Genomic DNA, 20,583 nt, shown 5'->3' on the forward strand with positions numbered 1-20,583 from the left:
TGCACCTGGTATTCCCAGGCGGTCTCCCATCCAAGTACTAACCAGGCCTGAGTCTGCTTAGCTTCCGAGATCAGACGAGATCGGGCGTTTTCAGACTAGTATGGCCGTAGGCATTGACTGCCCTGCTTTCTGGCTAATTCAAGTCTCATAGCTCAGCCGCTTCTTCTTTGCCGCTCATGGCAATTCTTTTCCCTCTCTCCTCCTCCTCCTCCTCCTCCTCCTCCTCCTTTGTGCTCTCTCTCCCTCTCGCCGCTTTTCACATCCTTGCGAGGCGTGGTTGTCTTTCAGCTCAGCCAGCGCCCAAGGGGCAAGACCGTAGCAGCTGAATGTCGTTGAATGTAGCAGCAGACGTAGTCATCCGAGACGCTAGAAGCTGCACGGATCTCCCACATCTCTCACGTGCAATACTTAATCCCAATCACTGACATTTCAAGCACCATTTGAATGATTTTCAAAAAAATTTTAAAACTCTTCCCTTCACTTTTACCTTCTCACAGTGGCCTTTTTTTTTTGGTCAGAGGAGGAGGGAGGGAGGGAAACACTAATGTAGTGTTTGGGGATAACCACTCTGTGACATCAGACCTTCCGCTTCCCACTTCTTGGTGGATATTGCTTGCCTGACTTTTCCCAAAATGCACTGTGACATCAGACCTTCCGCTTCCCACTTCTTGGTGGATATTGCTTGCCTGACTTTTCCCAAAATGCACTGAGACACCAGACCTTCCACTTCCCACTTCTTGGTGGATATTGCTTGTCTGAGTTTTCCCAAAATGCACTGAGATACCAGACCTTCCGCTTCCCACTTCTTGGTAGATACTGCTGGTCTGACATCTCCCAAAATGCACCATTGAAGTCCCTCAGCCGCCTTTACCAGCCACCTGTCTGTCTTTCACCTGAGGAAGCACCCAAGGGGCAAGACCGTAGCAGCTGAATGTCCTGGCAAAGCCAGGCTGAGGGAGCAGCCAAAAGATTGCCTGCCTCTGGGCCGAGGCTGCGGTGACCGTGTGTTGTGGGCAGCCTCTGCTGGCAGCAAAAGCCTACTGCACCTGGTATTCCCAGGCGGTCTCCCATCCAAGTACTAACCAGGCCTGAGTCTGCTTAGCTTCCGAGATCAGACGAGATCGGGCGTTTTCAGACTAGTATGGCCGTAGGCATTGACTGCCCTGCTTTCTGGCTAATTCAAGTCTCATAGCTCAGCCGCTTCTTCTTTGCCGCTCATGGCAATTCTTTTCCCTCTCTCCTCCTCCTCCTCCTCCTCCTCCTCCTCCTTTGTGCTCTCTCTCCCTCTCGCCGCTTTTCACATCCTTGCGAGGCGTGGTTGTCTTTCAGCTCAGCCAGCGCCCAAGGGGCAAGACCGTAGCAGCTGAATGTCGTTGAATGTAGCAGCAGACGTAGTCATCCGAGACGCTAGAAGCTGCACGGATCTCCCACATCTCTCACGTGCAATACTTAATCCCAATCACTGACATTTCAAGCACCATTTGAATGATTTTCAAAAAAATTTTAAAACTCTTCCCTTCACTTTTACCTTCTCACAGTGGCCTTTTTTTTTTGGTCAGAGGAGGAGGGAGGGAGGGAAACACTAATGTAGTGTTTGGGGATAACCACTCTGTGACATCAGACCTTCCGCTTCCCACTTCTTGGTGGATATTGCTTGCCTGACTTTTCCCAAAATGCACTGTGACATCAGACCTTCCGCTTCCCACTTCTTGGTGGATATTGCTTGCCTGACTTTTCCCAAAATGCACTGAGACACCAGACCTTCCACTTCCCACTTCTTGGTGGATATTGCTTGTCTGAGTTTTCCCAAAATGCACTGAGATACCAGACCTTCCGCTTCCCACTTCTTGGTAGATACTGCTGGTCTGACATCTCCCAAAATGCACCATTGAAGTCCCTCAGCCGCCTTTACCAGCCACCTGTCTGTCTTTCACCTGAGGAAGCACCCAAGGGGCAAGACCGTAGCAGCTGAATGTCCTGGCAAAGCCAGGCTGAGGGAGCAGCCAAAAGATTGCCTGCCTCTGGGCCGAGGCTGCGGTGACCGTGTGTTGTGGGCAGCCTCTGCTGGCAGCAAAAGCCTACTGCACCTGGTATTCCCAGGCGGTCTCCCGTCCAAGTACTAACCAGGCCTGAGTCTGCTTAGCTTCCGAGATCAGACGAGATCGGGCGTTTTCAGACTAGTATGGCCGTAGGCATTGACTGCCCTGCTTTCTGGCTAATTCAAGTCTCATAGCTCAGCCGCTTCTTCTTTGCCGCTCATGGCAATTCTTTTCCCTCTCTCCTCCTCCTCCTCCTCCTCCTCCTCCTCCTTTGTGCTCTCTCTCCCTCTCGCCGCTTTTCACATCCTTGCGAGGCGTGGTTGTCTTTCAGCTCAGCCAGCGCCCAAGGGGCAAGACCGTAGCAGCTGAATGTCCTGGCAAAGCCAGGCTGAGGGAGCAGCCAAAAGATTGCCTGCCTCTGGGCCGAGGCTGCGGTGACCGTGTGTTGTGGGCAGCCTCTGCTGGCAGCAAAAGCCTACTGCACCTGGTATTCCCAGGCGGTCTCCCATCCAAGTACTAACCAGGCCTGAGTCTGCTTAGCTTCCGAGATCAGACGAGATCGGGCGTTTTCAGACTAGTATGGCCGTAGGCATTGACTGCCCTGCTTTCTGGCTAATTCAAGTCTCATAGCTCAGCCGCTTCTTCTTTGCCGCTCATGGCAATTCTTTTCCCTCTCTCCTCCTCCTCCTCCTCCTCCTCCTCCTTTGTGCTCTCTCTCCCTCTCGCCGCTTTTCACATCCTTGCGAGGCGTGGTTGTCTTTCAGCTCAGCCAGCGCCCAAGGGGCAAGACCGTAGCAGCTGAATGTCCTGGCAAAGCCAGGCTGAGGGAGCAGCCAAAAGATTGCCTGCCTCTGGGCCGAGGCTGCGGTGACCGTGTGTTGTGGGCAGCCTCTGCTGGCAGCAAAAGCCTACTGCACCTGGTATTCCCAGGCTGTCTCCCATCCAAGTACTAACCAGGCCTGAGTCTGCTTAGCTTCCGAGATCAGACGAGATCGGGCGTTTTCAGACTAGTATGGCCGTAGGCATTGACTTCCCTGCTTTCTGGCTAATTCAAGTCTCATAGCTCAGCCGCTTCTTCTTTGCCGCTCATGGCAATTCTTTTCCCTCTCTCCTCCTCCTCCTCCTCCTCCTCCTCCTCCTTTGTGCTCTCTCTCCCTCTCGCCGCTTTTCACATCCTTGCGAGGCGTGGTTGTCTTTCAGCTCAGCCAGCGCCCAAGGGGCAAGACCGTAGCAGCTGAATGTCGTTGAATGTAGCAGCAGACGTAGTCATCCGAGACGCTAGAAGCTGCACGGATCTCCCACATCTCTCACGTGCAATACTTAATCCCAATCACTGACATTTCAAGCACCATTTGAATGATTTTCAAAAAAATTTTAAAACTCTTCCCTTCACTTTTACCTTCTCACAGTGGCCTTTTTTTTTTGGTCAGAGGAGGAGGGAGGGAGGGAAACACTAATGTAGTGTTTGGGGATAACCACTCTGTGACATCAGACCTTCCGCTTCCCACTTCTTGGTGGATATTGCTTGCCTGACTTTTCCCAAAATGCACTGTGACATCAGACCTTCCGCTTCCCACTTCTTGGTGGATATTGCTTGCCTGACTTTTCCCAAAATGCACTGAGACACCAGACCTTCCACTTCCCACTTCTTGGTGGATATTGCTTGTCTGAGTTTTCCCAAAATGCACTGAGATACCAGACCTTCCGCTTCCCACTTCTTGGTAGATACTGCTGGTCTGACATCTCCCAAAATGCACCATTGAAGTCCCTCAGCCGCCTTTACCAGCCACCTGTCTGTCTTTCACCTGAGGAAGCACCCAAGGGGCAAGACCGTAGCAGCTGAATGTCCTGGCAAAGCCAGGCTGAGGGAGCAGCCAAAAGATTGCCTGCCTCTGGGCCGAGGCTGCGGTGACCGTGTGTTGTGGGCAGCCTCTGCTGGCAGCAAAAGCCTACTGCACCTGGTATTCCCAGGCGGTCTCCCATCCAAGTACTAACCAGGCCTGAGTCTGCTTAGCTTCCGAGATCAGACGAGATCGGGCGTTTTCAGACTAGTATGGCCGTAGGCATTGACTGCCCTGCTTTCTGGCTAATTCAAGTCTCATAGCTCAGCCGCTTCTTCTTTGCCGCTCATGGCAATTCTTTTCCCTCTCTCCTCCTCCTCCTCCTCCTCCTCCTCCTCCTTTGTGCTCTCTCTCCCTCTCGCCGCTTTTCACATCCTTGCGAGGCGTGGTTGTCTTTCAGCTCAGCCAGCGCCCAAGGGGCAAGACCGTAGCAGCTGAATGTCGTTGAATGTAGCAGCAGACGTAGTCATCCGAGACGCTAGAAGCTGCACGGATCTCCCACATCTCTCACGTGCAATACTTAATCCCAATCACTGACATTTCAAGCACCATTTGAATGATTTTCAAAAAAATTTTAAAACTCTTCCCTTCACTTTTACCTTCTCACAGTGGCCTTTTTTTTTTGGTCAGAGGAGGAGGGAGGGAGGGAAACACTAATGTAGTGTTTGGGGATAACCACTCTGTGACATCAGACCTTCCGCTTCCCACTTCTTGGTGGATATTGCTTGCCTGACTTTTCCCAAAATGCACTGTGACATCAGACCTTCCGCTTCCCACTTCTTGGTGGATATTGCTTGCCTGACTTTTCCCAAAATGCACTGAGACACCAGACCTTCCACTTCCCACTTCTTGGTGGATATTGCTTGTCTGAGTTTTCCCAAAATGCACTGAGATACCAGACCTTCCGCTTCCCACTTCTTGGTAGATACTGCTGGTCTGACATCTCCCAAAATGCACCATTGAAGTCCCTCAGCCGCCTTTACCAGCCACCTGTCTGTCTTTCACCTGAGGAAGCACCCAAGGGGCAAGACCGTAGCAGCTGAATGTCCTGGCAAAGCCAGGCTGAGGGAGCAGCCAAAAGATTGCCTGCCTCTGGGCCGAGGCTGCGGTGACCGTGTGTTGTGGGCAGCCTCTGCTGGCAGCAAAAGCCTACTGCACCTGGTATTCCCAGGCGGTCTCCCGTCCAAGTACTAACCAGGCCTGAGTCTGCTTAGCTTCCGAGATCAGACGAGATCGGGCGTTTTCAGACTAGTATGGCCGTAGGCATTGACTGCCCTGCTTTCTGGCTAATTCAAGTCTCATAGCTCAGCCGCTTCTTCTTTGCCGCTCATGGCAATTCTTTTCCCTCTCTCCTCCTCCTCCTCCTCCTCCTCCTCCTCCTTTGTGCTCTCTCTCCCTCTCGCCGCTTTTCACATCCTTGCGAGGCGTGGTTGTCTTTCAGCTCAGCCAGCGCCCAAGGGGCAAGACCGTAGCAGCTGAATGTCCTGGCAAAGCCAGGCTGAGGGAGCAGCCAAAAGATTGCCTGCCTCTGGGCCGAGGCTGCGGTGACCGTGTGTTGTGGGCAGCCTCTGCTGGCAGCAAAAGCCTACTGCACCTGGTATTCCCAGGCGGTCTCCCATCCAAGTACTAACCAGGCCTGAGTCTGCTTAGCTTCCGAGATCAGACGAGATCGGGCGTTTTCAGACTAGTATGGCCGTAGGCATTGACTGCCCTGCTTTCTGGCTAATTCAAGTCTCATAGCTCAGCCGCTTCTTCTTTGCCGCTCATGGCAATTCTTTTCCCTCTCTCCTCCTCCTCCTCCTCCTCCTCCTCCTTTGTGCTCTCTCTCCCTCTCGCCGCTTTTCACATCCTTGCGAGGCGTGGTTGTCTTTCAGCTCAGCCAGCGCCCAAGGGGCAAGACCGTAGCAGCTGAATGTCCTGGCAAAGCCAGGCTGAGGGAGCAGCCAAAAGATTGCCTGCCTCTGGGCCGAGGCTGCGGTGACCGTGTGTTGTGGGCAGCCTCTGCTGGCAGCAAAAGCCTACTGCACCTGGTATTCCCAGGCTGTCTCCCATCCAAGTACTAACCAGGCCTGAGTCTGCTTAGCTTCCGAGATCAGACGAGATCGGGCGTTTTCAGACTAGTATGGCCGTAGGCATTGACTTCCCTGCTTTCTGGCTAATTCAAGTCTCATAGCTCAGCCGCTTCTTCTTTGCCGCTCATGGCAATTCTTTTCCCTCTCTCCTCCTCCTCCTCCTCCTCCTCCTCCTCCTTTGTGCTCTCTCTCCCTCTCGCCGCTTTTCACATCCTTGCGAGGCGTGGTTGTCTTTCAGCTCAGCCAGCGCCCAAGGGGCAAGACCGTAGCAGCTGAATGTCGTTGAATGTAGCAGCAGACGTAGTCATCCGAGACGCTAGAAGCTGCACGGATCTCCCACATCTCTCACGTGCAATACTTAATCCCAATCACTGACATTTCAAGCACCATTTGAATGATTTTCAAAAAAATTTTAAAACTCTTCCCTTCACTTTTACCTTCTCACAGTGGCCTTTTTTTTTTGGTCAGAGGAGGAGGGAGGGAGGGAAACACTAATGTAGTGTTTGGGGATAACCACTCTGTGACATCAGACCTTCCGCTTCCCACTTCTTGGTGGATATTGCTTGCCTGACTTTTCCCAAAATGCACTGTGACATCAGACCTTCCGCTTCCCACTTCTTGGTGGATATTGCTTGCCTGACTTTTCCCAAAATGCACTGAGACACCAGACCTTCCACTTCCCACTTCTTGGTGGATATTGCTTGTCTGAGTTTTCCCAAAATGCACTGAGATACCAGACCTTCCGCTTCCCACTTCTTGGTAGATACTGCTGGTCTGACATCTCCCAAAATGCACCATTGAAGTCCCTCAGCCGCCTTTACCAGCCACCTGTCTGTCTTTCACCTGAGGAAGCACCCAAGGGGCAAGACCGTAGCAGCTGAATGTCCTGGCAAAGCCAGGCTGAGGGAGCAGCCAAAAGATTGCCTGCCTCTGGGCCGAGGCTGCGGTGACCGTGTGTTGTGGGCAGCCTCTGCTGGCAGCAAAAGCCTACTGCACCTGGTATTCCCAGGCGGTCTCCCATCCAAGTACTAACCAGGCCTGAGTCTGCTTAGCTTCCGAGATCAGACGAGATCGGGCGTTTTCAGACTAGTATGGCCGTAGGCATTGACTGCCCTGCTTTCTGGCTAATTCAAGTCTCATAGCTCAGCCGCTTCTTCTTTGCCGCTCATGGCAATTCTTTTCCCTCTCTCCTCCTCCTCCTCCTCCTCCTCCTCCTCCTTTGTGCTCTCTCTCCCTCTCGCCGCTTTTCACATCCTTGCGAGGCGTGGTTGTCTTTCAGCTCAGCCAGCGCCCAAGGGGCAAGACCGTAGCAGCTGAATGTCGTTGAATGTAGCAGCAGACGTAGTCATCCGAGACGCTAGAAGCTGCACGGATCTCCCACATCTCTCACGTGCAATACTTAATCCCAATCACTGACATTTCAAGCACCATTTGAATGATTTTCAAAAAAATTTTAAAACTCTTCCCTTCACTTTTACCTTCTCACAGTGGCCTTTTTTTTTTGGTCAGAGGAGGAGGGAGGGAGGGAAACACTAATGTAGTGTTTGGGGATAACCACTCTGTGACATCAGACCTTCCGCTTCCCACTTCTTGGTGGATATTGCTTGCCTGACTTTTCCCAAAATGCACTGTGACATCAGACCTTCCGCTTCCCACTTCTTGGTGGATATTGCTTGCCTGACTTTTCCCAAAATGCACTGTGACATCAGACCTTCCGCTTCCCACTTCTTGGTGGATATTGCTTGCCTGACTTTTCCCAAAATGCACTGAGACACCAGACCTTCCACTTCCCACTTCTTGGTGGATATTGCTTGTCTGAGTTTTCCCAAAATGCACTGAGATACCAGACCTTCCGCTTCCCACTTCTTGGTAGATACTGCTGGTCTGACATCTCCCAAAATGCACCATTGAAGTCCCTCAGCCGCCTTTACCAGCCACCTGTCTGTCTTTCACCTGAGGAAGCACCCAAGGGGCAAGACCGTAGCAGCTGAATGTCCTGGCAAAGCCAGGCTGAGGGAGCAGCCAAAAGATTGCCTGCCTCTGGGCCGAGGCTGCGGTGACCGTGTGTTGTGGGCAGCCTCTGCTGGCAGCAAAAGCCTACTGCACCTGGTATTCCCAGGCGGTCTCCCATCCAAGTACTAACCAGGCCTGAGTCTGCTTAGCTTCCGAGATCAGACGAGATCGGGCGTTTTCAGACTAGTATGGCCGTAGGCATTGACTGCCCTGCTTTCTGGCTAATTCAAGTCTCATAGCTCAGCCGCTTCTTCTTTGCCGCTCATGGCAATTCTTTTCCCTCTCTCCTCCTCCTCCTCCTCCTCCTCCTCCTCCTCCTCCTCCTCCTTTGTGCTCTCTCTCCCTCTCGCCGCTTTTCACATCCTTGCGAGGCGTGGTTGTCTTTCAGCTCAGCCAGCGCCCAAGGGGCAAGACCGTAGCAGCTGAATGTCGTTGAATGTAGCAGCAGACGTAGTCATCCGAGACGCTAGAAGCTGCACGGATCTCCCACATCTCTCACGTGCAATACTTAATCCCAATCACTGACATTTCAAGCACCATTTGAATGATTTTCAAAAAAATTTTAAAACTCTTCCCTTCACTTTTACCTTCTCACAGTGGCCTTTTTTTTTTGGTCAGAGGAGGAGGGAGGGAGGGAAACACTAATGTAGTGTTTGGGGATAACCACTCTGTGACATCAGACCTTCCGCTTCCCACTTCTTGGTGGATATTGCTTGCCTGACTTTTCCCAAAATGCACTGTGACATCAGACCTTCCGCTTCCCACTTCTTGGTGGATATTGCTTGCCTGACTTTTCCCAAAATGCACTGAGACACCAGACCTTCCACTTCCCACTTCTTGGTGGATATTGCTTGTCTGAGTTTTCCCAAAATGCACTGAGATACCAGACCTTCCGCTTCCCACTTCTTGGTAGATACTGCTGGTCTGACATCTCCCAAAATGCACCATTGAAGTCCCTCAGCCGCCTTTACCAGCCACCTGTCTGTCTTTCACCTGAGGAAGCACCCAAGGGGCAAGACCGTAGCAGCTGAATGTCCTGGCAAAGCCAGGCTGAGGGAGCAGCCAAAAGATTGCCTGCCTCTGGGCCGAGGCTGCGGTGACCGTGTGTTGTGGGCAGCCTCTGCTGGCAGCAAAAGCCTACTGCACCTGGTATTCCCAGGCGGTCTCCCATCCAAGTACTAACCAGGCCTGAGTCTGCTTAGCTTCCGAGATCAGACGAGATCGGGCGTTTTCAGACTAGTATGGCCGTAGGCATTGACTGCCCTGCTTTCTGGCTAATTCAAGTCTCATAGCTCAGCCGCTTCTTCTTTGCCGCTCATGGCAATTCTTTTCCCTCTCTCCTCCTCCTCCTCCTCCTTTGTGCTCTCTCTCCCTCTCGCCGCTTTTCACATCCTTGCGAGGCGTGGTTGTCTTTCAGCTCAGCCAGCGCCCAAGGGGCAAGACCGTAGCAGCTGAATGTCCTGGCAAAGCCAGGCTGAGGGAGCAGCCAAAAGATTGCCTGCCTCTGGGCCGAGGCTGCGGTGACCGTGTGTTGTGGGCAGCCTCTGCTGGCAGCAAAAGCCTACTGCACCTGGTATTCCCAGGCGGTCTCCCATCCAAGTACTAACCAGGCCTGAGTCTGCTTAGCTTCCGAGATCAGACGAGATCGGGCGTTTTCAGACTAGTATGGCCGTAGGCATTGACTGCCCTGCTTTCTGGCTAATTCAAGTCTCATAGCTCAGCCGCTTCTTCTTTGCCGCTCATGGCAATTCTTTTCCCTCTCTCCTCCTCCTCCTCCTCCTCCTCCTCCTCCTTTGTGCTCTCTCTCCCTCTCGCCGCTTTTCACATCCTTGCGAGGCGTGGTTGTCTTTCAGCTCAGCCAGCGCCCAAGGGGCAAGACCGTAGCAGCTGAATGTCCTGGCAAAGCCAGGCTGAGGGAGCAGCCAAAAGATTGCCTGCCTCTGGGCCGAGGCTGCGGTGACCGTGTGTTGTGGGCAGCCTCTGCTGGCAGCAAAAGCCTACTGCACCTGGTATTCCCAGGCGGTCTCCCATCCAAGTACTAACCAGGCCTGAGTCTGCTTAGCTTCCGAGATCAGACGAGATCGGGCGTTTTCAGACTAGTATGGCCGTAGGCATTGACTGCCCTGCTTTCTGGCTAATTCAAGTCTCATAGCTCAGCCGCTTCTTCTTTGCCGCTCATGGCAATTCTTTTCCCTCTCTCCTCCTCCTCCTCCTCCTCCTCCTCCTTTGTGCTCTCTCTCCCTCTCGCCGCTTTTCACATCCTTGCGAGGCGTGGTTGTCTTTCAGCTCAGCCAGCGCCCAAGGGGCAAGACCGTAGCAGCTGAATGTCGTTGAATGTAGCAGCAGACGTAGTCATCCGAGACGCTAGAAGCTGCACGGATCTCCCACATCTCTCACGTGCAATACTTAATCCCAATCACTGACATTTCAAGCACCATTTGAATGATTTTCAAAAAAATTTTAAAACTCTTCCCTTCACTTTTACCTTCTCACAGTGGCCTTTTTTTTTTGGTCAGAGGAGGAGGGAGGGAGGGAAACACTAATGTAGTGTTTGGGGATAACCACTCTGTGACATCAGACCTTCCGCTTCCCACTTCTTGGTGGATATTGCTTGCCTGACTTTTCCCAAAATGCACTGTGACATCAGACCTTCCGCTTCCCACTTCTTGGTGGATATTGCTTGCCTGACTTTTCCCAAAATGCACTGAGACACCAGACCTTCCACTTCCCACTTCTTGGTGGATATTGCTTGTCTGAGTTTTCCCAAAATGCACTGAGATACCAGACCTTCCGCTTCCCACTTCTTGGTAGATACTGCTGGTCTGACATCTCCCAAAATGCACCATTGAAGTCCCTCAGCCGCCTTTACCAGCCACCTGTCTGTCTTTCACCTGAGAGCACCCAAGGGGCAAGACCGTAGCAGCTGAATGTCCTGGCAAAGCCAGGCTGAGGGAGCAGCCAAAAGATTGCCTGCCTCTGGGCCGAGGCTGCGGTGACCGTGTGCTGTGGGCAGCCTCTGCTGGCAGCAAAAGCCTACTGCACCTGGTATTCCCAGGCGGTCTCCCATCCAAGTACTAACCAGGCCTGAGTCTGCTTAGCTTCCGAGATCAGACGAGATCGGGCGTTTTCAGACTAGTATGGCCGTAGGCATTGACTGCCCTGCTTTCTGGCTAATTCAAGTCTCATAGCTCAGCCGCTTCTTCTTTGCCGCTCATGGCAATTCTTTTCCCTCTCTCCTCCTCCTCCTCCTCCTCCTCCTCCTCCTTTGTGCTCTCTCTCCCTCTCGCCGCTTTTCACATCCTTGCGAGGCGTGGTTGTCTTTCAGCTCAGCCAGCGCCCAAGGGGCAAGACCGTAGCAGCTGAATGTCCTGGCAAAGCCAGGCTGAGGGAGCAGCCAAAAGATTGCCTGCCTCTGGGCCGAGGCTGCGGTGACCGTGTGTTGTGGGCAGCCTCTGCTGGCAGCAAAAGCCTACTGCACCTGGTATTCCCAGGCGGTCTCCCATCCAAGTACTAACCAGGCCTGAGTCTGCTTAGCTTCCGAGATCAGACGAGATCGGGCGTTTTCAGACTAGTATGGCCGTAGGCATTGACTGCCCTGCTTTCTGGCTAATTCAAGTCTCATAGCTCAGCCGCTTCTTCTTTGCCGCTCATGGCAATTCTTTTCCCTCTCTCCTCCTCCTCCTCCTCCTCCTCCTCCTCCTTTGTGCTCTCTCTCCCTCTCGCCGCTTTTCACATCCTTGCGAGGCGTGGTTGTCTTTCAGCTCAGCCAGCGCCCAAGGGGCAAGACCGTAGCAGCTGAATGTCCTGGCAAAGCCAGGCTGAGGGAGCAGCCAAAAGATTGCCTGCCTCTGGGCCGAGGCTGCGGTGACCGTGTGTTGTGGGCAGCCTCTGCTGGCAGCAAAAGCCTACTGCACCTGGTATTCCCAGGCGGTCTCCCATCCAAGTACTAACCAGGCCTGAGTCTGCTTAGCTTCCGAGATCAGACGAGATCGGGCGTTTTCAGACTAGTATGGCCGTAGGCATTGACTGCCCTGCTTTCTGGCTAATTCAAGTCTCATAGCTCAGCCGCTTCTTCTTTGCCGCTCATGGCAATTCTTTTCCCTCTCTCCTCCTCCTCCTCCTCCTCCTCCTCCTTTGTGCTCTCTCTCCCTCTCGCCGCTTTTCACATCCTTGCGAGGCGTGGTTGTCTTTCAGCTCAGCCAGCGCCCAAGGGGCAAGACCGTAGCAGCTGAATGTCGTTGAATGTAGCAGCAGACGTAGTCATCCGAGACGCTAGAAGCTGCACGGATCTCCCACATCTCTCACGTGCAATACTTAATCCCAATCACTGACATTTCAAGCACCATTTGAATGATTTTCAAAAAAATTTTAAAACTCTTCCCTTCACTTTTACCTTCTCACAGTGGCCTTTTTTTTTTGGTCAGAGGAGGAGGGAGGGAGGGAAACACTAATGTAGTGTTTGGGGATAACCACTCTGTGACATCAGACCTTCCGCTTCCCACTTCTTGGTGGATATTGCTTGCCTGACTTTTCCCAAAATGCACTGTGACATCAGACCTTCCGCTTCCCACTTCTTGGTGGATATTGCTTGCCTGACTTTTCCCAAAATGCACTGAGACACCAGACCTTCCACTTCCCACTTCTTGGTGGATATTGCTTGTCTGAGTTTTCCCAAAATGCACTGAGATACCAGACCTTCCGCTTCCCACTTCTTGGTAGATACTGCTGGTCTGACATCTCCCAAAATGCACCATTGAAGTCCCTCAGCCGCCTTTACCAGCCACCTGTCTGTCTTTCACCTGAGGAAGCACCCAAGGGGCAAGACCGTAGCAGCTGAATGTCCTGGCAAAGCCAGGCTGAGGGAGCAGCCAAAAGATTGCCTGCCTCTGGGCCGAGGCTGCGGTGACCGTGTGTTGTGGGCAGCCTCTGCTGGCAGCAAAAGCCTACTGCACCTGGTATTCCCAGGCGGTCTCCCATCCAAGTACTAACCAGGCCTGAGTCTGCTTAGCTTCCGAGATCAGACGAGATCGGGCGTTTTCAGACTAGTATGGCCGTAGGCATTGACTGCCCTGCTTTCTGGCTAATTCAAGTCTCATAGCTCAGCCGCTTCTTCTTTGCCGCTCATGGCAATTCTTTTCCCTCTCTCCTCCTCCTCCTCCTCCTCCTCCTCCTTTGTGCTCTCTCTCCCTCTCGCCGCTTTTCACATCCTTGCGAGGCGTGGTTGTCTTTCAGCTCAGCCAGCGCCCAAGGGGCAAGACCGTAGCAGCTGAATGTCCTGGCAAAGCCAGGCTGAGGGAGCAGCCAAAAGATTGCCTGCCTCTGGGCCGAGGCTGCGGTGACCGTGTGTTGTGGGCAGCCTCTGCTGGCAGCAAAAGCCTACTGCACCTGGTATTCCCAGGCGGTCTCCCATCCAAGTACTAACCAGGCCTGAGTCTGCTTAGCTTCCGAGATCAGACGAGATCGGGCGTTTTCAGACTAGTATGGCCGTAGGCATTGACTGCCCTGCTTTCTGGCTAATTCAAGTCTCATAGCTCAGCCGCTTCTTCTTTGCCGCTCATGGCAATTCTTTTCCTCTCTCCTCCTCCTCCTCCTCCTCCTCCTCCTCCTCCTTTGTGCTCTCTCTCCCTCTCGCCGCTTTTCACATCCTTGCGAGGCGTGGTTGTCTTTCAGCTCAGCCAGCGCCCAAGGGGCAAGACCGTAGCAGCTGAATGTCCTGGCAAAGCCAGGCTGAGGGAGCAGCCAAAAGATTGCCTGCCTCTGGGCCGAGGCTGCGGTGACCGTGTGTTGTGGGCAGCCTCTGCTGGCAGCAAAAGCCTACTGCACCTGGTATTCCCAGGCTGTCTCCCATCCAAGTACTAACCAGGCCTGAGTCTGCTTAGCTTCCGAGATCAGGCGTTTTCAGACTAGTATGGCCGTAGGCATTGACTGCCCTGCTTTCTGGCTAATTCAAGTCTCATAGCTCAGCCGCTTCTTCTTTGCCGCTCATGGCAATTCTTTTCCCTCTCTCCTCCTCCTCCTCCTCCTCCTCCTCCTTTGTGCTCTCTCTCCCTCTCGCCGCTTTTCACATCCTTGCGAGGCGTGGTTGTCTTTCAGCTCAGCCAGCGCCCAAGGGGCAAGACCGTAGCAGCTGAATGTCGTTGAATGTAGCAGCAGACGTAGTCATCCGAGACGCTAGAAGCTGCACGGATCTCCCACATCTCTCACGTGCAATACTTAATCCCAATCACTGACATTTCAAGCACCATTTGAATGATTTTCAAAAAAATTTTAAAACTCTTCCCTTCACTTTTACCTTCTCACAGTGGCCTTTTTTTTTTGGTCAGAGGAGGAGGGAGGGAGGGAAACACTAATGTAGTGTTTGGGGATAACCACTCTGTGACATCAGACCTTCCGCTTCCCACTTCTTGGTGGATATTGCTTGCCTGACTTTTCCCAAAATGCACTGTGACATCAGACCTTCCGCTTCCCACTTCTTGGTGGATATTGCTTGCCTGACTTTTCCCAAAATGCACTGAGACACCAGACCTTCCACTTCCCACTTCTTGGTGGATATTGCTTGTCTGAGTTTTCCCAAAATGCACTGAGATACCAGACCTTCCGCTTCCCACTTCTTGGTAGATACTGCTGGTCTGACATCTCCCAAAATGCACCATTGAAGTCCCTCAGCCGCCTTTACCAGCCACCTGTCTGTCTTTCACCTGAGGAAGCACCCAAGGGGCAAGACCGTAGCAGCTGAATGTCCTGGCAAAGCCAGGCTGAGGGAGCAGCCAAAAGATTGCCTGCCTCTGGGCCGAGGCTGCGGTGACCGTGTGTTGTGGGCAGCCTCTGCTGGCAGCAAAAGCCTACTGCACCTGGTATTCCCAGGCGGTCTCCCATCCAAGTACTAACCAGGCCTGAGTCTGCTTAGCTTCCGAGATCAGACGAGATCGGGCGTTTTCAGACTAGTATGGCCGTAGGCATTGACTGGCCTGCTTTCTGGCTAATTCAAGTCTCATAGCTCAGCCGCTTCTTCTTTGCCGCTCATGGCAATTCTTTTCCCTCTCTCCTCCTCCTCCTCCTCCTCCTCCTCCTTTGTGCTCTCTCTCCCTCTCGCCGCTTTTCACATCCTTGCGAGGCGTGGTTGTCTTTCAGCTCAGCCAGCGCCCAAGGGGCAAGACCGTAGCAGCTGAATGTCCTGGCAAAGCCAGGCTGAGGGAGCAGCCAAAAGATTGCCTGCCTCTGGGCCGAGGCTGCGGTGACCGTGTGCTGTGGGCAGCCTCTGCTGGCAGCAAAAGCCTACTGCACCTGGTATTCCCAGGCGGTCTCCCATCCAAGTACTAACCAGGCCTGAGTCTGCTTAGCTTCCGAGATCAGACGAGATCGGGCGTTTTCAGACTAGTATGGCCGTAGGCATTGACTGCCCTGCTTTCTGGCTAATTCAAGTCTCATAGCTCAGCCGCTTCTTCTTTGCCGCTCATGGCAATTCTTTTCCCTCTCTCCTCCTCCTCCTCCTCCTCCTCCTCCTCCTTTGTGCTCTCTCTCCCTCTCGCCGCTTTTCACATCCTTGCGAGGCGTGGTTGTCTTTCAGCTCAGCCAGCGCCCAAGGGGCAAGACCGTAGCAGCTGAATGTCCTGGCAAAGCCAGGCTGAGGGAGCAGCCAAAAGATTGCCTGCCTCTGGGCCGAGGCTGCGGTGACCGTGTGTTGTGGGCAGCCTCTGCTGGCAGCAAAAGCCTACTGCACCTGGTATTCCCAGGCGGTCTCCCATCCAAGTACTAACCAGGCCTGAGTCTGCTTAGCTTCCGAGATCAGACGAGATCGGGCGTTTTCAGACTAGTATGGCCGTAGGCATTGACTGCCCTGCTTTCTGGCTAATTCAAGTCTCATAGCTCAGCCGCTTCTTCTTTGCCGCTCATGGCAATTCTTTTCCCTCTCTCCTCCTCCTCCTCCTCCTCCTCCTCCTCCTTTGTGCTCTCTCTCCCTCTCGCCGCTTTTCACATCCTTGCGAGGCGTGGTTGTCTTTCAGCTCAGCCAGCGCCCAAGGGGCAAGACCGTAGCAGCTGAATGTCCTGGCAAAGCCAGGCTGAGGGAGCAGCCAAAAGATTGCCTGCCTCTGGGCCGAGGCTGCGGTGACCGTGTGTTGTGGGCAGCCTCTGCTGGCAGCAAAAGCCTACTGCACCTGGTATTCCCAGGCGGTCTCCCATCCAAGTACTAACCAGGCCTGAGTCTGCTTAGCTTCCGAGATCAGACGAGATCGGGCGTTTTCAGACTAGTATGGCCGTAGGCATTGACTGCCCTGCTTTCTGGCTAATTCAAGTCTCATAGCTCAGCCGCTTCTTCTTTGCCGCTCATGGCAATTCTTTTCCCTCTCTCCTCCTCCTCCTCCTCCTCCTCCTCCTTTGTGCTCTCTCTCCCTCTCGCCGCTTTTCACATCCTTGCGAGGCGTGGTTGTCTTTCAGCTCAGCCAGCGCCCAAGGGGCAAGACCGTAGCAGCTGAATGTCGTTGAATGTAGCAGCAGACGTAGTCATCCGAGACGCTAGAAGCTGCACGGATCTCCCACATCTCTCACGTGCAATACTTAATCCCAATCACTGACATTTCAAGCACCATTTGAATGATTTTCAAAAAAATTTTAAAACTCTTCCCTTCACTTTTACCTTCTCACAGTGGCCTTTTTTTTTTGGTCAGAGGAGGAGGGAGGGAGGGAAACACTAATGTAGTGTTTGGGGATAACCACTCTGTGACATCAGACCTTCCGCTTCCCACTTCTTGGTGGATATTGCTTGCCTGACTTTTCCCAAAATGCACTGTGACATCAGACCTTCCGCTTCCCACTTCTTGGTGGATATTGCTTGCCTGACTTTTCCCAAAATGCACTGAGACACCAGACCTTCCACTTCCCACTTCTTGGTGGATATTGCTTGTCTGAGTTTTCCCAAAATGCACTGAGATACCAGACCTTCCGCTTCCCACTTCTTGGTAGATACTGCTGGTCTGACATCTCCCAAAATGCACCATTGAAGTCCCTCAGCCGCCTTTACCAGCCACCTGTCTGTCTTTCACCTGAGGAAGCACCCAAGGGGCAAGACCGTAGCAGCTGAATGTCCTGGCAAAGCCAGGCTGAGGGAGCAGCCAAAAGATTGCCTGCCTCTGGGCCGAGGCTGCGGTGACCGTGTGTTGTGGGCAGCCTCTGCTGGCAGCAAAAGCCTACTGCACCTGGTATTCCCAGGCGGTCTCCCATCCAAGTACTAACCAGGCCTGAGTCTGCTTAGCTTCCGAGATCAGACGAGATCGGGCGTTTTCAGACTAGTATGGCCGTAGGCATTGACTGCCCTGCTTTCTGGCTAATTCAAGTCTCATAGCTCAGCCGCTTCTTCTTTGCCGCTCATGGCAATTCTTTTCCCTCTCTCCTCCTCCTCCTCCTCCTCCTCCTCCTTTGTGCTCTCTCTCCCTCTCGCCGCTTTTCACATCCTTGCGAGGCGTGGTTGTCTTTCAGCTCAGCCAGCGCCCAAGGGGCAAGACCGTAGCAGCTGAATGTCCTGGCAAAGCCAGGCTGAGGGAGCAGCCAAAAGATTGCCTGCCTCTGGGCCGAGGCTGCGGTGACCGTGTGTTGTGGGCAGCCTCTGCTGGCAGCAAAAGCCTACTGCACCTGGTATTCCCAGGCGGTCTCCCATCCAAGTACTAACCAGGCCTGAGTCTGCTTAGCTTCCGAGATCAGACGAGATCGGGCGTTTTCAGACTAGTATGGCCGTAGGCATTGACTGCCCTGCTTTCTGGCTAATTCAAGTCTCATAGCTCAGCCGCTTCTTCTTTGCCGCTCATGGCAATTCTTTTCCCTCTCTCCTCCTCCTCCTCCTCCTCCTCCTCCTCCTTTGTGCTCTCTCTCCCTCTCGCCGCTTTTCACATCCTTGCGAGGCGTGGTTGTCTTTCAGCTCAGCCAGCGCCCAAGGGGCAAGACCGTAGCAGCTGAATGTCCTGGCAAAGCCAGGCTGAGGGAGCAGCCAAAAGATTGCCTGCCTCTGGGCCGAGGCTGCGGTGACCGTGTGTTGTGGGCAGCCTCTGCTGGCAGCAAAAGCCTACTGCACCTGGTATTCCCAGGCGGTCTCCCATCCAAGTACTAACCAGGCCTGAGTCTGCTTAGCTTCCGAGATCAGACGAGATCGGGCGTTTTCAGACTAGTATGGCCGTAGGCATTGACTGCCCTGCTTTCTGGCTAATTCAAGTCTCATAGCTCAGCCGCTTCTTCTTTGCCGCTCATGGCAATTCTTTTCCCTCTCTCCTCCTCCTCCTCCTCCTCCTCCTCCTTTGTGCTCTCTCTCCCTCTCGCCGCTTTTCACATCCTTGCGAGGCGTGGTTGTCTTTCAGCTCAGCCAGTGCCCAAGGGGCAAGACCGTAGCAGCTGAATGTCCTGGCAAAGCCAGGCTGAGGGAGCAGCCAAAAGATTGCCTGCCTCTGGGCCGAGGCTGCGGTGACCGTGTGTTGTGGGCAGCCTCTGCTGGCAGCAAAAGCCTACTGCACCTGGTATTCCCAGGCGGTCTCCCATCCAAGTACTAACCAGGCCTGAGTCTGCTTAGCTTCCGAGATCAGACGAGATCGGGCGTTTTCAGACTAGTATGGCCGTAGGCATTGACTGCCCTGCTTTCTGGCTAATTCAAGTCTCATAGCTCAGCCGCTTCTTCTTTGCCGCTCATGGCAATTCTTTTCCCTCTCTCCTCCTCCTCCTCCTCCTCCTCCTCCTCCTTTGTGCTCTCTCTCCCTCTCGCCGCTTTTCACATCCTTGCGAGGCGTGGTTGTCTTTCAGCTCAGCCAGCGCCCAAGGGGCAAGACCGTAGCAGCTGAATGTCCTGGCAAAGCCAGGCTGAGGGAGCAGCCAAAAGATTGCCTGCCTCTGGGCCGAGGCTGCGGTGACCGTGTGTTGTGGGCAGCCTCTGCTGGCAGCAAAAGCCTACTGCACCTGGTATTCCCAGGCGGTCTCCCATCCAAGTACTAACCAGGCCTGAGTCTGCTTAGCTTCCGAGATCAGACGAGATCGGGCGTTTTCAGACTAGTATGGCCGTAGGCATTGACTGCCCTGCTTTCTGGCTAATTCAAGTCTCATAGCTCAGCCGCTTCTTCTTTGCCGCTCATGGCAATTCTTTTCCCTCTCTCCTCCTCCTCCTCCTCCTCCTCCTCCTTTGTGCTCTCTCTCCCTCTCGCCGCTTTTCACATCCTTGCGAGGCGTGGTTGTCTTTCAGCTCAGCCAGCGCCCAAGGGGCAAGACCGTAGCAGCTGAATGTCGTTGAATGTAGCAGCAGACGTAGTCATCCGAGACGCTAGAAGCTGCACGGATCTCCCACATCTCTCACGTGCAATACTTAATCCCAATCACTGACATTTCAAGCACCATTTGAATGATTTTCAAAAAAATTTTAAAACTCTTCCCTTCACTTTTACCTTCTCACAGTGGCCTTTTTTTTTTGGTCAGAGGAGGAGGGAGGGAGGGAAACACTAATGTAGTGTTTGGGGATAACCACTCTGTGACATCAGACCTTCCGCTTCCCACTTCTTGGTGGATATTGCTTGCCTGACTTTTCCCAAAATGCACTGTGACATCAGACCTTCCGCTTCCCACTTCTTGGTGGATATTGCTTGCCTGACTTTTCCCAAAATGCACTGAGACACCAGACCTTCCACTTCCCACTTCTTGGTGGATATTGCTTGTCTGAGTTTTCCCAAAATGCACTGAGATACCAGACCTTCCGCTTCCCACTTCTTGGTAGATACTGCTGGTCTGACATCTCCCAAAATGCACCATTGAAGTCCCTCAGCCGCCTTTACCAGCCACCTGTCTGTCTTTCACCTGAGGAAGCACCCAAGGGGCAAGACCGTAGCAGCTGAATGTCCTGGCAAAGCCAGGCTGAGGGAGCAGCCAAAAGATTGCCTGCCTCTGGGCCGAGGCTGCGGTGACCGTGTGCTGTGGGCAGCCTCTGCTGGCAGCAAAAGCCTACTGCACCTGGTATTCCCAGGCGGTCTCCCATCCAAGTACTAACCAGGCCTGAGTCTGCTTAGCTTCCGAGATCAGACGAGATCGGGCGTTTTCAGACTAGTATGGCCGTAGGCATTGACTGCCCTGCTTTCTGGCTAATTCAAGTCTCATAGCTCAGCCGCTTCTTCTTTGCCGCTCATGGCAATTCTTTTCCCTCTCTCCTCCTCCTCCTCCTCCTCCTCCTCCTCCTTTGTGCTCTCTCTCCCTCTCGCCGCTTTTCACATCCTTGCGAGGCGTGGTTGTCTTTCAGCTCAGCCAGCGCCCAAGGGGCAAGACCGTAGCAGCTGAATGTCCTGGCAAAGCCAGGCTGAGGGAGCAGCCAAAAGATTGCCTGCCTCTGGGCCGAGGCTGCGGTGACCGTGTGTTGTGGGCAGCCTCTGCTGGCAGCAAAAGCCTACTGCACCTGGTATTCCCAGGCGGTCTCCCATCCAAGTACTAACCAGGCCTGAGTCTGCTTAGCTTCCGAGATCAGACGAGATCGGGCGTTTTCAGACTAGTATGGCCGTAGGCATTGACTGCCCTGCTTTCTGGCTAATTCAAGTCTCATAGCTCAGCCGCTTCTTCTTTGCCGCTCATGGCAATTCTTTTCCCTCTCTCCTCCTCCTCCTCCTCCTC

The 20,583-nt window shown here is 53.5% G+C and overlaps 30 non-coding genes and 1 pseudogene across 30 annotated transcripts in view; all 31 read right to left on the reverse strand.

The window, feature by feature from the left end:
* LOC144494265 (5S ribosomal RNA) overlaps positions 1-112 on the reverse strand; it is a 119-nt gene extending 7 nt beyond the window's left edge. Inside the window, exon 1 of the ribosomal RNA XR_013497889.1 lies at positions 1-112. This exon is cut by the window's left edge and continues 7 nt beyond it. This is a non-coding gene — a ribosomal RNA (5S ribosomal RNA).
* Positions 113-1,034: 922 nt separating this feature from the next.
* LOC144494266 (5S ribosomal RNA) lies at positions 1,035-1,153 on the reverse strand. Its single transcript, XR_013497890.1, has one exon. It is a non-coding gene; the product is annotated as a 5S ribosomal RNA (ribosomal RNA).
* Positions 1,154-2,075: 922 nt separating this feature from the next.
* Positions 2,076-2,194, reverse strand: LOC144494337 (5S ribosomal RNA). Its single transcript, XR_013497956.1, has one exon. It is a non-coding gene; the product is annotated as a 5S ribosomal RNA (ribosomal RNA).
* A 317-nt stretch (positions 2,195-2,511) lies between these two features.
* On the reverse strand, positions 2,512-2,630 carry LOC144494267 (5S ribosomal RNA). The gene has a single exon (XR_013497891.1). It is a non-coding gene; the product is annotated as a 5S ribosomal RNA (ribosomal RNA).
* A 314-nt stretch (positions 2,631-2,944) lies between these two features.
* LOC144494410 (5S ribosomal RNA) lies at positions 2,945-3,063 on the reverse strand. The gene has a single exon (XR_013498025.1). It is a non-coding gene; the product is annotated as a 5S ribosomal RNA (ribosomal RNA).
* A 922-nt stretch (positions 3,064-3,985) lies between these two features.
* Positions 3,986-4,104, reverse strand: LOC144494268 (5S ribosomal RNA). The gene has a single exon (XR_013497892.1). It is a non-coding gene; the product is annotated as a 5S ribosomal RNA (ribosomal RNA).
* Positions 4,105-5,026: 922 nt separating this feature from the next.
* On the reverse strand, positions 5,027-5,145 carry LOC144494338 (5S ribosomal RNA). The gene has a single exon (XR_013497957.1). It is a non-coding gene; the product is annotated as a 5S ribosomal RNA (ribosomal RNA).
* Positions 5,146-5,462: 317 nt separating this feature from the next.
* Positions 5,463-5,581, reverse strand: LOC144494269 (5S ribosomal RNA). The gene has a single exon (XR_013497893.1). It is a non-coding gene; the product is annotated as a 5S ribosomal RNA (ribosomal RNA).
* Positions 5,582-5,895: 314 nt separating this feature from the next.
* LOC144494411 (5S ribosomal RNA) lies at positions 5,896-6,014 on the reverse strand. Its single transcript, XR_013498026.1, has one exon. It is a non-coding gene; the product is annotated as a 5S ribosomal RNA (ribosomal RNA).
* Positions 6,015-6,936: 922 nt separating this feature from the next.
* LOC144494271 (5S ribosomal RNA) lies at positions 6,937-7,055 on the reverse strand. The gene has a single exon (XR_013497895.1). It is a non-coding gene; the product is annotated as a 5S ribosomal RNA (ribosomal RNA).
* Positions 7,056-8,046: 991 nt separating this feature from the next.
* LOC144494273 (5S ribosomal RNA) lies at positions 8,047-8,165 on the reverse strand. Its single transcript, XR_013497896.1, has one exon. It is a non-coding gene; the product is annotated as a 5S ribosomal RNA (ribosomal RNA).
* A 934-nt stretch (positions 8,166-9,099) lies between these two features.
* Positions 9,100-9,218, reverse strand: LOC144494274 (5S ribosomal RNA). Its single transcript, XR_013497897.1, has one exon. It is a non-coding gene; the product is annotated as a 5S ribosomal RNA (ribosomal RNA).
* Positions 9,219-9,523: 305 nt separating this feature from the next.
* LOC144494275 (5S ribosomal RNA) lies at positions 9,524-9,642 on the reverse strand. The gene has a single exon (XR_013497898.1). It is a non-coding gene; the product is annotated as a 5S ribosomal RNA (ribosomal RNA).
* A 317-nt stretch (positions 9,643-9,959) lies between these two features.
* Positions 9,960-10,078, reverse strand: LOC144494276 (5S ribosomal RNA). The gene has a single exon (XR_013497899.1). It is a non-coding gene; the product is annotated as a 5S ribosomal RNA (ribosomal RNA).
* Positions 10,079-10,995: 917 nt separating this feature from the next.
* Positions 10,996-11,114, reverse strand: LOC144494277 (5S ribosomal RNA). The gene has a single exon (XR_013497900.1). It is a non-coding gene; the product is annotated as a 5S ribosomal RNA (ribosomal RNA).
* A 317-nt stretch (positions 11,115-11,431) lies between these two features.
* On the reverse strand, positions 11,432-11,550 carry LOC144494278 (5S ribosomal RNA). The gene has a single exon (XR_013497901.1). It is a non-coding gene; the product is annotated as a 5S ribosomal RNA (ribosomal RNA).
* A 317-nt stretch (positions 11,551-11,867) lies between these two features.
* LOC144494279 (5S ribosomal RNA) lies at positions 11,868-11,986 on the reverse strand. The gene has a single exon (XR_013497902.1). It is a non-coding gene; the product is annotated as a 5S ribosomal RNA (ribosomal RNA).
* Positions 11,987-12,905: 919 nt separating this feature from the next.
* Positions 12,906-13,024, reverse strand: LOC144494280 (5S ribosomal RNA). Its single transcript, XR_013497903.1, has one exon. It is a non-coding gene; the product is annotated as a 5S ribosomal RNA (ribosomal RNA).
* A 314-nt stretch (positions 13,025-13,338) lies between these two features.
* On the reverse strand, positions 13,339-13,457 carry LOC144494281 (5S ribosomal RNA). Its single transcript, XR_013497904.1, has one exon. It is a non-coding gene; the product is annotated as a 5S ribosomal RNA (ribosomal RNA).
* Positions 13,458-13,776: 319 nt separating this feature from the next.
* Positions 13,777-13,885, reverse strand: LOC144494458 (5S ribosomal RNA; annotated as a pseudogene).
* Positions 13,886-14,804: 919 nt separating this feature from the next.
* On the reverse strand, positions 14,805-14,923 carry LOC144494283 (5S ribosomal RNA). The gene has a single exon (XR_013497906.1). It is a non-coding gene; the product is annotated as a 5S ribosomal RNA (ribosomal RNA).
* Positions 14,924-15,237: 314 nt separating this feature from the next.
* Positions 15,238-15,356, reverse strand: LOC144494284 (5S ribosomal RNA). The gene has a single exon (XR_013497907.1). It is a non-coding gene; the product is annotated as a 5S ribosomal RNA (ribosomal RNA).
* Positions 15,357-15,673: 317 nt separating this feature from the next.
* On the reverse strand, positions 15,674-15,792 carry LOC144494285 (5S ribosomal RNA). Its single transcript, XR_013497908.1, has one exon. It is a non-coding gene; the product is annotated as a 5S ribosomal RNA (ribosomal RNA).
* A 317-nt stretch (positions 15,793-16,109) lies between these two features.
* LOC144494286 (5S ribosomal RNA) lies at positions 16,110-16,228 on the reverse strand. The gene has a single exon (XR_013497909.1). It is a non-coding gene; the product is annotated as a 5S ribosomal RNA (ribosomal RNA).
* Positions 16,229-17,147: 919 nt separating this feature from the next.
* Positions 17,148-17,266, reverse strand: LOC144494287 (5S ribosomal RNA). The gene has a single exon (XR_013497910.1). It is a non-coding gene; the product is annotated as a 5S ribosomal RNA (ribosomal RNA).
* A 314-nt stretch (positions 17,267-17,580) lies between these two features.
* Positions 17,581-17,699, reverse strand: LOC144494289 (5S ribosomal RNA). Its single transcript, XR_013497911.1, has one exon. It is a non-coding gene; the product is annotated as a 5S ribosomal RNA (ribosomal RNA).
* Positions 17,700-18,016: 317 nt separating this feature from the next.
* On the reverse strand, positions 18,017-18,135 carry LOC144494290 (5S ribosomal RNA). Its single transcript, XR_013497912.1, has one exon. It is a non-coding gene; the product is annotated as a 5S ribosomal RNA (ribosomal RNA).
* A 314-nt stretch (positions 18,136-18,449) lies between these two features.
* Positions 18,450-18,568, reverse strand: LOC144494291 (5S ribosomal RNA). The gene has a single exon (XR_013497913.1). It is a non-coding gene; the product is annotated as a 5S ribosomal RNA (ribosomal RNA).
* A 317-nt stretch (positions 18,569-18,885) lies between these two features.
* On the reverse strand, positions 18,886-19,004 carry LOC144494292 (5S ribosomal RNA). The gene has a single exon (XR_013497914.1). It is a non-coding gene; the product is annotated as a 5S ribosomal RNA (ribosomal RNA).
* A 919-nt stretch (positions 19,005-19,923) lies between these two features.
* LOC144494293 (5S ribosomal RNA) lies at positions 19,924-20,042 on the reverse strand. The gene has a single exon (XR_013497915.1). It is a non-coding gene; the product is annotated as a 5S ribosomal RNA (ribosomal RNA).
* A 317-nt stretch (positions 20,043-20,359) lies between these two features.
* LOC144494295 (5S ribosomal RNA) lies at positions 20,360-20,478 on the reverse strand. The gene has a single exon (XR_013497917.1). It is a non-coding gene; the product is annotated as a 5S ribosomal RNA (ribosomal RNA).
* Between the last annotated feature and the right edge of the window lie 105 nt (positions 20,479-20,583).

This window comes from Mustelus asterias, chromosome 5, assembly GCF_964213995.1.
Source record: "Mustelus asterias chromosome 5, sMusAst1.hap1.1, whole genome shotgun sequence".
Lineage (NCBI taxonomy): Eukaryota > Metazoa > Chordata > Chondrichthyes > Carcharhiniformes > Triakidae > Mustelus > Mustelus asterias.